The 15,843-nt window shown below is 45.3% G+C and overlaps 1 protein-coding gene and 1 long non-coding RNA gene across 4 annotated transcripts in view; one reads left to right on the plus strand and one right to left on the minus strand.

The window, feature by feature from the left end:
* Ccbe1 (collagen and calcium binding EGF domains 1) overlaps positions 1-15,843 on the plus strand; it is a 258,110-nt gene that overhangs the window by 123,105 nt on the left and 119,162 nt on the right. The gene's annotated exons all lie outside the window — the stretch shown is intronic.
* Positions 3,954-8,070, minus strand: LOC132652100 (uncharacterized). Its single transcript, XR_009589589.1, has 3 exons — positions 7,903-8,070; positions 5,100-5,199; positions 3,954-4,317 (listed from the first exon to the last, which is right to left on the minus strand). It is a non-coding gene; the product is annotated as an uncharacterized LOC132652100 (long non-coding RNA).

Raw genomic sequence — 15,843 nt, forward strand, 5'->3', positions numbered from 1 at the left:
CAGTTTCTCTATGTAGCCTTGGCAGTCCTGGACTCACTTTGTAGACCAGGCTGACCTCAAAATCACAAAGATCTGGCTGCCTCTGCCTCTCTGAGTCCTGGGATTACAGGCATATGCTACCACACCCAGATACCAGAGTGATTTTAAATTTACTTTATCTCATTACTGTTTATTTGATAAATGGGACGCCCCCTCCCCCATCTTGCAGTGGCACTGGGGAAATTAAAGTAGTAGGTGGCTCCCTACTTTCTAGCAACATGTTAGTAAGCTAACAATACACCCAGGCAGTGAAGAGCAGTGGGGGAGCCTTGTCTTTGGCACACTAGAAGCAGCAAAGGGCTTAAGACTTTTGCCCTGGGGCACAACTGAGTCAGCAGATTCTATAGCATTCTAGACAGGGTTGCTTGGCAGGGGAGAGGGCTAGGTAGGAACTACTTACATAAGGAGCGCCTCTTGCAGAATAAGCAGAAAGAAGAGAATCAAACATCATGAGAGATGACCCAAGCTGAAGTGCCCCATGGAGGAGAGACAGCCAGTGAAGGAGGTCTGTCATGTAACATGCAAGGTCACATGCAGACAGTTCCAGAGCGTGGGGCTGAAGGCGCAGTTTAGCTTGTAAAGATGACTCTCCATGGAGAGAATCCATACCTTGTCTGAGAACTGGCCTCTGTGAGTTGGAGGTCAAGGATGCCCCAAGGGCAGGCATCTGGTTCACCCTCTCCCATATGAGCAAAGGTGTGACGTTCTCACCTGCTTGGCCTGCCTAGGCCCATGAAACCCCTCCTGAGAGGGAAGGAAGAAGATGCCAGGCAAGTGGTTCAGGGCTCCCCACAGTGGGCACTGTCTTTGTCTGTGTAGGTGAGCCAGCAAGGCTCTGCCTGTCTTCTAGACCAGCCTTAGCTCTTTCATTCAGCCATTTTCTTAGTTCTCATGCTCAAGAAACAGAGAAATTGAAGGCTATGTCATTAGAGATTTTCTTTTTTTTTTTGAAACCTTACAAAGTGGAAACATGAACTCAGGTTGATTTTGTTGCTGGTTACACAGATGGAATGGGGAGTTCGGAAGCCTGTTGGGGAGCTTGTACTAGCTCCTTTCAGAGAGTGTTTGCTTTCAGTCATATCTGCTTTGATCCCCCTGCCTACCTCTCTCATCCACTGTCCCTGGCCACTTTCACTGCCTATGCAGTAACCTGTCACTGGGCAGAGTGGATCTGGGGACTGGGGAGTATCATCCTTGTGATTTTCATCACAGCAGAACCAACCTGAATATTGTACAGGAAATATGGACCTCTTGTTTCTACCAAATAATTTGGGATGTCAGCATTAGGAGTTTAAGATGTACCAGAAAGACCCGGGGGATGGAATGTTTTCTAGTTGTGGTTTTTTGTTTGTTTGTTTTTGTTTTGAATTTAGAAGTTAGAACAACTGGTATAGTGATTCTTTAAAAACAACTTAACAAATTTGGAAAACAACAATTACAGCAAGGAAGGTTTCCATTCCTTTGCATGAACAGTGGGAGTACTAACAAAACCATCAATAATGGTTTTTATGCATTATACTCTCAGGTTTGGCCAATCTGAGCAGTGCTGGAGCAGAGTTGAGTGGCTGCACATCTTTCAGATGGTTCCAGGCAGAACCTAGAATAGCAACAGCCCTAGAAAGCAGCAAGCAGAAGGGTTATCGGTGGCCCTTGACTCCCGAGATCCACATTGTAAGTGATCTGCCTAGGTGTGCCTCAGCTGGGGTCACAGGGTAACTGGAACTCAGTCTTCTGCTTTCTACCCTCCTCCAGCGTTTCCCCACTCACGCGTGTACCAGCTGGTGAATGTGAAGATGCTCACAGCAAGAAATTTTCCATGACATAAAGCCAGCAAATGAACAGAATGTGACTGTTACCTCGAAGGTGATTCAGACTATCAGAGTGAGGAACCTCAGCACTCGCCCTGGCCTCTCACCTCTCCATTTTCACAGCACAGAACCATTTACAAAGTGACCAGTGGTGATATTGTGGCCGTCCTAGATAGCTTTGTTCTTTTAAAGCTCAGCTTGTTTTAACTTCTCATTTCATTTTTAAAAACATCTTCAGTGGTTGTGTGTGTTCACATGCAAGCATGGATGCACAAGAGTGTGTGTGTGTGTGCAAGAAACCAAGGCACCCGCCTGTCTCTGCTTCTCCAGCACTGGGATTACAAGCATATACCACCGTGGGCTTTCTACGAGGGTACCAGGGATTGAACTTGGGTCTGCAAGCTTGCAAAGCAAACAGTTTATTGACTGAGCTATCTCCCCAGCTCCTCCTGTGATTCTCTATTCTTAATGTCTGATGGAGCTTTAGAGACATTTTGGTAGCTAGGTATTCCAAGGACAAGGTTTCTTTGTTTTATAGTGCAGAGGTAGGGGAAGGGAGCTGTCTTAGAGTTACTGTTTGCTGCAATAAAACAAAAGCAAGTTGGGGAGGAAAGGGTTTATTAGGCTTACACTTCTATACTGTGTAGTCCATCACAGAAGGAAGTCAGGCCAGGAACTCAATCAGGGCAGGAACCTGGGAGCAGAAGCTAGTACAGAGACTGTGGAAGAGTGCTGCTTACTGGCTTGCTCCTCATGGTTTGCTCAGCCTGGTTTCTTATAGAACCCAGGACCACCAGCCTGGGGATGACACCACCCACCAATGAATGGGCCCTTCTCCGTTGATAATTAAGAAAATGCGGTACAGCCCAATCTTATGGAGGCATTTTCTCAGTTGAACTTCCCTTCCTTCATATAACAAGTTGACATAAAACCATCCAGCTTAGGAGTTAGGACATTTCTTGAGAATGTCAGCCACTATCAGTGGTGAAAACTTTTCACAGGAAAACTTTAAGGGCTTTGCTAATATGTTCAGGGAAAATTAGCAGCACCCACACATAGGAACATTGCCAATCTACAGGACAGAAAAGTTCTATTCCTGTCTGAGAAAAAAAAAATTTGAGGAATTCTTAGCAACACTTTTTTTTATTTTTACAAACAAATATGTGAAGAGACTAGAGGCTGTCACTAACATGAGTTAGCCACTTGCTTAATAACACACTACTCCAGTTTTATAGAATCTCTAAGAACTGTTTTAATTAGTGAGAGGTAAATGATTTATTCAGCCAATAATCTACTTTGTTCTGCTTTCTAGTGTTTTCAAAGAAAGTGTTTTCATGAGTTCTTTAAGGATTTTAAACTGGGCAGCGATGATGCACATGCCTTTAATCTCAGCACTCAGGAGGCAGAGGCAGGTGGATCTGTGAATTCGAGGCCAGCCTGGAACAGAGCTAGTTTCAGGGGCTACACAAAGAAATCCTGTCTTGAAAAAAACATGTCTATGTTTGATTATATTCACCTTCCCTGCCCCAACTCTCCTCAGATCCACCAACCTTCCCTTCCCACAGACTTTGTGCCGTTTTTTCTTCACGAAGGCTAATTTATGCTGCAAAAAAAGTTATTGGACTGTGGTTTTCCACTGGAGTATTGGCCAGCTTATCAACGGCTACACTCTGAGAGAAAACAGACCTCCCCCCCAACAGCTAACAATCGCTAATAGCTCTTCAGCCATGGGTGGGACTCTGTGCCCACTCCCTCTTCATGCTGGGATTTTGTCTGGCTTGGCCTTGCATGGGTCTTCTGTACACTGTCACAACCACTGTGTCTAGAAGACACCATGCTTTCTCATAGAAACTTCTCCAAGAAGATGATCAGACCAGGGGCTGATTCAGGAGCTCTTCAAAAAAAAAAAAAAAAAAAAGTAATCGAATGAATACCCAGCTGGGAGTGGGCCTGCAGGGAGTGTTAGGTAAATGTTGTGAGCTGGTGGACTCTGACAGTACAGGGAAGCCTTGCTGAAGAACATGTGATACTTATGAGACCCCCTAGCTTTCATAGCTGCGGGTTTGTGTCTTAGACACATCAGAAGCAGATATTGAATATGGTTGATCATTAAAGCTTTTTATTTTTTTCAGCCAAGATAGAAGAATCTGCTACTGTGGTCTTGAAACTGGGCTTTTGGTAGGTCAGTGGTCAGAAGTAATAACTTGGAGAGGGGCGCCAAGAGGAAGTTCCCTGGGGTTTGGCCCGGAAAGTTCTCCTTCCATTGCTTTAGGCACTGAGTTGATATTTGTATTTGATGTTCTTTGAGGGGAACTTTTGATCATCCAACAGTCTGTCAGAGTTAACAAGCTATGTGGGGGAAAAAAAATCCAGTGTTGTTATTCTGGCCTCCCTTCTCTGCTGGGAAGCGTTGTCCCTCGGTGTAGGCCTTGTTGGCCCAGTGGTGGTAGGTGAGTCCAATGGCCTCATGCTGTAAAAGATAAAAATATGGCAAATGAACACAGATGACGGAACCTGTATAACATTTTCATGTGATCTCACGTACGTATAATTTCATGTCTGTGCACAGTGTGGACACCTGGGAAAATTCTCATCAAATAAATTACGACTGTCTTTTTCTAGATGAGATTAAGGAAGAGTTACTGTTAAATATAGGTTTATTTAAAGTTTGAATTCCATGTGGCAATGAGTCGAGCTTTTGTATTTGTTGATTCTATGTAATTTCTTTTTTTTAACTTTTTTTAAATTAAATTTTTATTTTTTACATTAATTATATTTTATTCGCTTTGTATCTTAGCTGTAGCCCCCTTCTTTATTCCCTCCCAATTCCACCCTTCCTCCCTCATCTCCTCTCATGCCCCTCTCCAAGTCCACCAATATGGGAGGTCCACCTCCCCTTCCATCTGACCCTAGCTTATCAGGTCTCTTCAGGACTGGCTTCCTTGTCTTCCTCTATGGACTGGTAAGGCTGCTCCCCCCTCAAGGGGGGGGTAGTCAAAGAGTTCTTAATTAAAAAAAAATCTTCTAAAGAAAATGTTAAGAAATTAAGACGAAATTAAGATCCAACCAGAGGATTGTTAGAAAGATGGTCTTTCCTGTGACTGTGGCGCTTGGAGTCAGCCTGCTCTTAGAAGAAGTGATGGCCACTGAAGGTTTTTCTGCCTTTTACTGTCATGCATCTCTGTTCAGCCAGCCTTCTGGAACTTTCCACTCTAGCCTGCAAAAGTTCACCATTTAAGGTAGTTATCTCACCTGTACCGTGATTGATGCTCGCCCTTTTCTCCTCTTCACTGGCTCAGACCCACTGTTCACCTTTGCTGGCTCCAGTTGTCTGTCCCGTGCTATTTCTCAGCTAAATGTAAAGGTGATCATGATTTGGGATTATGGACATGAAAGCACTTGACCCTGTAACTTTGCAGAACCATGGCTTATACTTTATTCATCTCTAAATTTTCAGCTCCGTTGCTGGTGAGAACTCACTTCCAGTCCTCCTTAGTGTCTTCAGGAGTATAAGAATTCCGTATTCCTGACTCAGCAATTAAAAACAAGGAAATCATGAAATTTGCAGGCAAATGGTGGGAAGTAGAAAAGATCATCCTGAGTGAGGTAACCCAGAAGCAGAAAGACACACATTGTATATACTCATTTATAAGTGGATATTAGACATATATAGGAAAATCATACTAAAATCTGTACACCTAAAGAAGCTAATCAAGAAAGAGGGCCCTGGGTAAGATGCTCATTCTTCATTTAGAAAAGCAAATGGGATGGACATTAGAAGAGGGAGAAAACAGGAAACAGATCAGGAGCCTACCACAGCAGGCCTCTGAAAGACTGTACCCAGCAGGGTATCAAAACATATGCTGAGAATCACAGCCAAACTTTGGTCAGAGTGCAGGGCATCTTATGAAAGAAGGGGGAGATAGAAAGACCTGGAGGGGACAGGAGATCCACAAGGAGAGTAACAGGGGGTCTTGTGTGAGACTGATATTCCAAACAAGGACCATCCATGGAGATAACCTAGAGCCCCTGCACAGATGTAGCCCATGGCAGCTCAGTGTCCAAGAGGGTTTCCTAGTAATGGGAACAGGGACTGTCTCTGACATGAACTCACAGGCTGGCTCTTTGATCACCTCTACCTAAGGGGGAAACAGCCTTACCCATCCACAGAGGAAGACAGAGAAGCCAGTCCTGATGAGATCTGATAGGCTAGGGTCAGATGGAAGGGCAGGAGGACCTCCCCTATCATTGGACTTGGGGAGAGGCATAGGGAAAGAAGAGGGAGAGAGAGTGGGATTGGGATGGGATGGGGGAAGGTGCTACAGCTGGGATACAAAGTGAATAAACTGTAATTAATAAAAATAAAACTAACAATAAAAAATAAAAAAGAATTATGTCTTCATATTAGGCAGTGCACAGGGCCTTGGGGACTGCAATGACCTCTGTAGGATGAGGTTCTAGGCGTTTCTTGAGGTTGGTTCATCTCATCTGGTACCAGCAGCCGTGTTGCCACCTGATACCTTTGGAGCTGGGCTGTTGAGTCCCAAAACACAAACCAAATAGGGATGTCATCTCCCTCATTCACAAGATGGAAACACTTCTACAGCTGGATTTTCTGTTGTGTGGCCTTCTATAATTTCTCACTGTCCTGATCCTTGCTACTGGACGTGTGCTTGTGAGTGCTGACCACATGGCCAAATAATGTATGTACAAGTAGCAAATAATTATTATTGAAGAAACTCATAATCGACTGGTGATGTTTTTTTTTTTTTTTTAATTACATAGTAACTCAAAGGACAGTGGCAGCAATGCAGGGAGCATGCCTCTGCATTTGGTCTTCTGCTATGCTATGTCTCACTCTCTGGGACAGTGGTTCTCAGCCTTCCTAATGCTGTGACCCTTTACCATAGCTCCTCATGTTGTGGTGATCCCAAAACATAAAATTATTTTTGTTGCCACTTCATAACTGTAATTTTGCTACTGTCAAGAATCATACTATATCAACCAAGGACCATGCATGGAGAGGACCTAACCCCCCTGCTCAGATACAGCCAATAGGCAGTTCAGTCTTCATGTGGGTTTCCCAGTAAGGGGTACATGGAACTCTGTTATCTGCTCCTTGATCACTTCCCCCTGTTGGGGCAGCCTTGCTGGGCCACAGAGGAAGAGTATGCAGGCAGTCCTGATGAGATTTGATTGGCTGGGGTCATATGGTAGGGGAGGAGGGCTCCCCATTTCTGAAGACTAGGGAAGGGGATATAGGGGAAGAAAAAGGGTTTGGGGCTGGGAGGAGATGAGGGAGGGGCTACAATTGGGATATAAAGTAAATAAATTATAAAAATTATAAAAAAATATAAAATAAAATAAAATTTATAAAAATCATCAGTATTTTTGGAGATAGAGGCAACCTGTAGATTGAGAACAGCTGCTCTGGAGCCACGAGGTCTTTTCTCTCTGATTCTTTCTCTCTGTCTTGGCTCATTGCCTGTCTGTAAAAACATGTCTGCTTGTTCCGAGCTGGACACCACCCACCTCCTTGGCAACATCTGACCTGCATCCCTAAATATCTTAGTATTATAAAAAGGCAGCTTCTGACTGGTTCCTCATTTGTCAATGGGTCAGGCAACACCTGAGTCATATCCATAAGTATTGTAGTTAATCTTCTGAAAAGACAGATTCTGATTGGTCCTTGGTTTGTTGATGGGGCAAAGTATTTCTTCCAAGGGAAAGTGCACATGTGTCTGTGTATACACACAGACACACACAAATAATCATGCTGAAAAGACTTAATGGACGTATGGGTTGTTGCAGAGTTTTAATATTTTAAATATATCTTTAATTCTTACATGTTCTTTAGAGTAGTGGATAAATATAACTCAGGCTTACAATTTATTCACTTTTTTTTTTACAATTTATTCATTATATATCCTGATTGAAGCCCCCTCCCACAACCAGTCCCACCCTCTCTCCGTCTTCCCCCTACCCCCTTCCCCTAGTCCACTGAGAGGGGGACTTCTCCTTCTCTGCCATCTGCCCATAGCTTATCAAGACTCACCAGGACTGCCTGGCTCCTCTTCCTCTGTGTCCTGAGAAGGCCCCGTCACCAGGGGCAAGCGATGAAAGAGGACAGGTTACAAATTTTACTGGCTCTTACTTCCACCTGTCTTCTCTACGTATTGTATTTAACCTAAAAATTCACATGTAAAGTGTAAGAAAGCTCTCCTGCTGGTCTTGCCCCTGGGGTCTGGTTTTCAGCCGCGTAGCTGGGCAACGCTGCACACGGAATCCAGACTTTCAGCCTCAGAGCTGTCATCAGTCAAGGTGGCTGCTGAGAGGAGGCAACTGTTTTCATATCCCATTACAAAGCAGACTTGGATTTCTATGTAAAACGACGTTTACTGGCTCAGTAAACCAGCTGGCCAAATGTACTTTGGCAAGTAAATTGGAAACAGTTTTAAGAAGGTACCTCATGCCCTAGAAAGGAGACAGAAGATGACCTTGATTCAAACTATAAAACAGTCTTCGGTTCCTCCATAGAGGAGTCTGGAGGGAGGATTTCCCTGCCAGCACTTTCTGTGACTTAAAAAGAATTGCAGTGTGTGTATGTGTGTGTGTGTGTGTGTGTGTGTGTGTGTGTTCACGTGCCTGTCTGTCTGTCTGCATATATGTTTGTGTGTCTGTGTCTCTGTGTGTGTTTTTCACTATGTGTCTGTCTGTCTGTCTGTCTGCCTCTCTCTGTATCTGTCTATTGGTGTCTCTCCATGTGTGGGTGTGGGTGTGTCTGTTTATTGTTCACTCTCTGTGAGTCTGTATGTGTATGTATACACGTGTACATTCGGCCATGGCCCAAGCACACACATGGAGGAGGTCAGAGGATAAACGGTGAAAGTAGGCTCTTCCCTTTCACCTTGAAGTTCATCAGCCTTGGCAGTTAGGACATCTTGTTGGCCTTGTGTCATGTTCCTGTCATGAACAGTTATAATAATAATATAGTCACCAAAATAGGGAATAAAGCATAAAACACAGAAAAGTGAACTCTTCTGTTATTCTGTGTGTAACTTAACAAAGGCATGTGTACCAGAGAATGAACTAGTGTAGCTGAAAACTAGGGGTGTTGAGTCCATTATAACCCTGCAGCATTCTGTGGTATGCTTTTGGGCTCAACGGTCTCTCTGTGAAGCTGTTGCCTTAATAAAACCTGGTGCTGAGCCTCAGGTGGGAGATACCCCCTGTCAGGAGAGACAGACAGGTGTGCCAATCAAGGACAAGCCGGGACCAAGATAGCATCTCACACTTCTGTTCTCCAGCATACGGGACACCTGCAGAGAAGCTGAGCTGCTGCCCGTGATGGTCCAGAGTGCAGAGACATTGAAAGGAAAGCACAGTAGGAGTTGGAGGACTCGGGCTCTAGCTGCAGCCCTGTGACCATGACTGGTGCCCGTGCTGACCTTGGGAATGTACAAAGCCGGCTGCTGCTACATGCCTTTCGAGTTGTGTGCAACGTTTCCTGGGCCAGGAATTCTGAGAAATGCACTGCAAGCTCAGCTAAGCTGACACAGCAGGAAGACGGCAGAGTCTGGAAGTGTGTACACTGTCCCATAAAGAACGCAAACAAATCCGTCTTTGTTTCTGGATTAACCTGATGACAAAATTTGACTTGTATGGACTAAGTCCTCTACTTTTCTTGAAAGCGACCTTGGGGTGGGCTGGGAAGTTTACTTTGATTTTGTAACAGTTCTCAACGTAATTGTTAATTTCAGAACTGAGTGTGACCTACAAAGAGTGGCTGACTCACGAAGTGGGAAGCACCCTTTTAATTAAATTCTGCCTCTCCACGTGTGCCCTGGAGCTGGGCCGCTGTATCCAGCTGCCTTTAATATTACATAACCCTGTGTGTCCTGTAGCTGGGTCATACTCAGTAACTACTTAGAGTGCATCTGAGGAAGGTCCTGCTGGAGCTCCCATTAATCATCTGCAGGAAAGAATGCTGGGAGGAAATGTTACCACAGGTCACTTTCCCCTGCTGATTAAAGCCCTCCTTGAACTCGGCGCTTGATCTCGGCGCTCTGCCACTTGAGTCACCCCTAGGAGATGGGCTACAGCTGGGTCCTGGGAATCCTAGGGATGTTGGCCACAGTTTGGATTTGGCTCCGCTACCATCTAGAAACCGTGTGGGGACAAAATGCCTCATCTGTATTTCCCAAAACGGTGCGTGGCAAAGCCAAGGAGTTTAAGTCATCAAATAGGATGTCGGGTACCAGGAAGCAGGGAAAAGTTCTGGCATTTATGTGGCTGACCTGATGTTTGCCCATCCAAGAAGACCCGGATACCCTGCTTCAGACCATAGAGTGGAAATGAGAAAACAGTTGCCTCCAGACCTGTAAGAAGATATTTTATCACCAAGGTTATAGACAGCAATACTTTGTTCCAGTACTTTCCACGGTTCCCCTCCACTCCAGAGGAGTGGCTTTACTGCCCAAGCAGGTCTTCATAACAAATGATTCAGACTGTTTCTTTAGGACAGCAGACCTCAGCCTGCGGGTCACAACCTCTTTGGGAGGTCCAACCACCCTTTCACAGGGGTCGTGTATCAGATATCCTGCATATCAGACATTTACTTTACAATACAAGACAGTAGCAAAATCATAGTTATGGAGTAGCAATGAAAACAGTTTTATGGTTGGGGGTCACCACAACATGAGGAACCGTATCAAAGGGTCATAGCATTAGGGAGGTTGAGAATGACTGCCTTAGGATAGTCAAGTGATGAGTAACATTGGCTTTCTTTTATACAACAAAAAGAACGACACCTGGCATATCCACACGGTTGGACAGTGTGGATTTTAAACACTGGCACTGTTGTTTGCACTGTTGAGTGCTTGGGAATGACAGGTTCTGTGCGAGTTCTGTAGCTATTACCAAGAAAAACCACGTAGCCTGCTCAGGGCGGCTGACTTTTAACAGTTCTGAAATAGAAGCTCAGGGAACAGGTCCAAGAACAGATTCTTGAGTTGTGACTTCTGGGCAAGGGCTTCTGAGGCAGAGAGTAAGCATGACACCTGTTCCCAGACCCAGCTGGAGGGGACAAGAACTCAGGGCCTTGGACAGAGGCAGTCTCACAGCGTTTTGCGACTGACATGTATCTGTTTCGCCTTTTCATTCAATTCAGCTTCCCCTCCCAGGAGAGACCTAAGCACCTACAGCCTTTAAGCTTCCAGCCTCTTCTCTTTGAGTCCTGGACGGCCAATGCTCCCTCTTCCCGAGGGATGTTTAAAATGTCCCCTCAAAACTGTTGCAATCTCTGGAGGCTGGAGCGTCTCACGTGTTGCTCTTGAAGAGGGTCTGGCTCTAGTTTTCAGCACTCATGATGCCTCACACCTGTCAGTAACACCAGTTCCAGGGCATCTGACGCCCTCTTCCAACCTCCAGGGGCGGCAGGCACACATCTGCTGCATGTGCATATGTGCAGGCAAAATGCTCATACATATACAGTACATACATACATACATACATACATACATATACAATACAAACAAAACAAATCTCTAAGAAAACCATTCCAAATCCTAACATGGCTTATTTACCACTCCACCTTTATAAGGGTAGACTGGGTCACATTTTCTTTTCTTTTTTTCTTTTTAAAAATTTTACCATTTATTACACCGTATTCACTTTGTATCCCACTTGTAGCCCATCCCTTGTCTCCTCCGAGTCTCACCCTCCCTCTCTCTTCTGCCCTAGTCCACCTAATAAGGGAGGCTCTCCTTCCCTTCTATCTGACCCTCTTCTATCATGTCTCATCAGGACTGGCTGCATTGTCTTCCTCTGTGACCTCGAAAGGCTGCATCCTCCAGGAGGAAGTGATCAAAGAGAAGATAACAGAGTTCCATGTCAGAGATAACCCCTGTTCCCCTTACTAGGATACCCACTTGGAGACTGAGTCTATGGGCTACATCTGAGCAGGGGTCTAGGTCCTCTCCATGCATGGTCCTTGGTTGGAGTATCGGTCTCTGCAAAGAACCTGGGCTCAGATATTTTGGCTCTGTTGGTCTCCTTGTGGAGCTCTTGTCCCCTCCAGGTCATTGGGCTGTGTAGAACACACATACCTGTTTGTTAGCCTTTGGGAATGAAATGACTGTCTGAATGAGGAATCAGGGGACATGGGCCCTCCCACTGCCAAAGTGTGAAACCACTGCCTGCCTTAATCAGATCCATGTGGTTGCTGGCAGAGACCAGATGTTCTGTGTTTGGAGCTCCATCCCAGACCTTCCCCCATGTATTAGAAAGCTGTTTTATTCTCTCCAAATAATGGAGCTGTCAGTGGGACATCCAAGATCCAATCAAATCCCCAGGTAGTGACTGAAAAAGGAGAGCATGGCTACACCATGCACTTTGACACCCCCTTTCCCTTGAAGTAACCTCTGCAAGACTGTCTTACCCAGCTTGGAGGAGGATGGTGTTCCTGCTAGACTCCCACTACTTTCTCATCATCTCACTGTAAAATATAGAGGAAGGAGAAAAGAACCTAATACTACAGCTATCAGCCTCATGGCAAGGCCATTGTGGCTTGTTATTCTTCTGCAGAACTCTTAGAAGCTCTCCAGTCTACCTACATCTTAGGACCAGTGACCCAAGAGGAGCAGTCAATTCAATAAAACTAGTTTGGTAACCCAAAGGACCACTGGCTCACAGGGTAAACTATGAAATGCCTTGTGTGTGCTGGGAAATCTAGCTTTGATGCCAGACGATTGTGTGATAACACTGAGTGGATATGTGGTTTCAAAGTCGGAAAAATAAGAGCCAGTAAATCACGGAAAGGATGAGCTAACTTCTCACTCTAATGCCTCAGTGTGGGCTCGAGTTGTGCACACGAAGACTGGAGAACAATCTCCAGCATCGTTCCTAGGGAATGCTACCGTACATTAATTTTGGAGACAGGGTCTTCTATCAAGCTAGGCTGGGTGGCCAAAAAAAACCTTGACAGTGTGGGGATTACAGGTGTGTACCACCATACCCAGCTTTTTTTCCCCCCTGTGGCTTCTAGGGCTCAATCTATGGCTGTCACGACTATAAGGAAAGCACTTTACCAAATGAGCCATCTCCCTAGCCTCTTGACAGAAGAATTTTATTCCACGGAGCCCTGACTGGTAACTGGGACTCTCCTCCAGATGCTAGGTGAACATAGCAATGCTTGGCCTAGGGTCTGGAGGAAATGGAAAGATCCAGCACTATTGGCTGTGCTTACAACCCCACACACTCACACTTCTGAGGCCAGAGCCCTTTAAGCCACCATGGGGGTGATTACTGCCCCAGAGTTGGAGAAGACTTCTGAAATCTCGCTGCCCGGTGTTGAGCACAGGGCCATGGCACTGCAGCTCGCTCTCTCTCTCTCTCCGGAGAGGTTTTGGGCTTGGCAGTAGGAAGCTACCTACAAGGCAATGTCTGCCTACCTAAAAAGCACATTCCTTTTCTCAAACAGAAGTGGTTCTGTGCCTGGCATGAACTTTGTCTTAGACATTCTCCTTCCTCCTCCCACAGAAACAGGAAGGCCTAATGGCTTGAATTTATGATGCCGTTGAAAAGGCGTTATCAGCATCCCTTGGCAGCTGAAAGCCCACAGCCACACAGGACCCAGCAGCCTGTTGATTTCATAGGTGGGGCAGCCACTCGCTCTGGGTTTCCTAGGCTCGGCTTGCTCATTGGTGTGTTTCTAGCTCAATGTGACTGCACTGACCTCTCTGGGCCTCAGTCTCTTCATCATTTAAACAATAGAGCCTCTCTTGATTCTAGGATTTGTGATGTTCTATGTGTTGCTGCTTATATGAGATTCTGGGTTGATTGGTCTGGAATGCACACTCCTCCCTTCTAATTAATGACTTTGAGTAAGAGCAGACATGGACTCTGAAGAGTTAAACAGGCTATGCTGGCTGTTATGTCAAGTTTATCTCAACTTGACATAAGCTTGAGTTGCTTTGGAAGAGGGAGCCTCAATTGAAAAAAACTGCCCTCACCAGATTTTCTTTTTTTAATTATTTTTATTTTTTAATTTAATTAAAGTTTATTTACTTTACTTTATATCCCAGCTGTAGCCCCCTCCCTCATTCTTTCCCAATCCCACCATCCCTCCCTTGTCTCCTCCTTACGCCTCTCTAAGTCTACTGATAGGGGAGGTCCTCCTCCCCTTCCATCTGACCCTAGCTTATCAGGTCTCACCAGGACTGGCTGCAATTCCCTCCTCTGTAGCCTAGTTAGGTTGTTCCTCCCACAGGGTTGGGGGGGGGGGAGATCAAAGAGCTAGCCACTGAGTTTATGTCAGAGACAGTCCCTGTTGTCCTTACTAGGGAACCCACTTGGATACTGAGCTGTGATGGGCTACATCCAAGCAGGGGATCTAGGTTATATATGCATGGTCCTTGGTTGGAGAATCAGTCTCAGACAAGCCCCTGTGCCCAGATATATTTGGAAGTAGGAGAAAACAAGAAACAGGACAGGAGCCTACCATAAAGGGCCTCTGAAAGACTCTACCTAGCAGTGTATCAAAGCAGATGCTGAGACTCATAACCAAACTTTTGGCACAGTGCAAAAGAAGAGGGAGATAGTAAGACCTGGAGAGGACAGGAGCTCCACAAGGAGCAGATTTTCTTGTTTGATGATTGATGCTGGAGGGCCCAGGTCACTGTGGACAGAGTTACTCCTGGAGAGGTGGTTCTGGGTACTAAAAGAGAACAGAATGAGCATGCCAATAAGTAGCACTCCTCCATAGCTTCTGCTTCAGTCCCTGCCCCCTGAGTTCCTACCCTTTCTTCTCCAAGTTGCTTTTGGTCATGGTGTTTAGCCACAGCCATAGAAACCCTAACTAAGGCACTGGTTTCAGGTGAGTAGAAGAGGGCCTATTGTTTTTTCAACTTGTGCATGCCTTGCATCTTACTGATCCTCAGACCAGGATAGTGAACGCAGATTGGTCATAGGCCGATTGCAGCACAGCTAGAGGGAAGTCTTCTGAAGCCCAGAGGAGGAGGCTCCCTGTAGCAGACATATAGGATGTGATTAGAGGAGAACCACCATCCCCTTGCTCCTCTTATCCCCCAAGTATTCTTATCTTGTACCTTTTTATGGATGGGCATTGACATAACTATGAGTGGGAGGTCATCTTGACAGTTTGGGGGGACTCTAACAGAATCTATTTCAGAGACATAGATGTATAGTTTTTTTTGGTTTATTTTATTTTTCAAAATAACTGGCGGTGTGGGTTCTTTCCTGATAGAGGCAAGTGAAAATGCTCGCAGCACAGTCTCTATATGCCGCCACTTTGGACTATTTATCATAATAAATGGATGTGACCAAAAATTTTTCTCTTTTATTTAAACCAACTTCCCATAGTAAAGTGCTCTTTTCAAATCAGATTTCCTGATAAAGAGCTGGGTTGAAATTATTACCAACTTCTAACAGGGGGGTAGGATTCTTTTGAATTATTAAGTGAAGCAAGTGGATGCTTGGGATAGCTGAATTCTAAAGAGATGTTGGACTGGCTCCAGTGGGGAACGAATCAGGATGAACGTTAATCGGAGGAATGTTGGTAAGACACATAATTTTGACAAAAACTGGACAAAGTCTAGGGACGTTCTTGCCCCAGGAAGTTCATGAACTGACCTCAGATGAAACATTCAGCATGTGTTGCTTCATTCTGTAATCACAAAAAGCACAAAGGACATGAGCATCCTGTAGGAGACATGGCCACAGCCTTCTGCAGCCTTTCATCAAGTCCTGGAATCTGTTTCCCAATCCCTTGAGGTTTTCCTAGCAAATAGAAAGTGGCAGAAGGGATTCTGTGCAAGCTCCAGGGACTGAATTACTAGAGGACCTCCCCCCTCTTGGAATGTTATAGATGGAAACCAGGCTAGTCTTCTGAATGATAAGAGAGGCCTACAAAGAGGAATGCCCAGTTGTCAACCAGCACTCATGTGCCAGCCACCCGCATGAAGCCATCTTAACACCT

The sequence above is a fragment of the Meriones unguiculatus genome, chromosome 2, assembly GCF_030254825.1.
Source record: "Meriones unguiculatus strain TT.TT164.6M chromosome 2, Bangor_MerUng_6.1, whole genome shotgun sequence".
In the NCBI taxonomy this organism is placed as follows: domain Eukaryota; kingdom Metazoa; phylum Chordata; class Mammalia; order Rodentia; family Muridae; genus Meriones; species Meriones unguiculatus.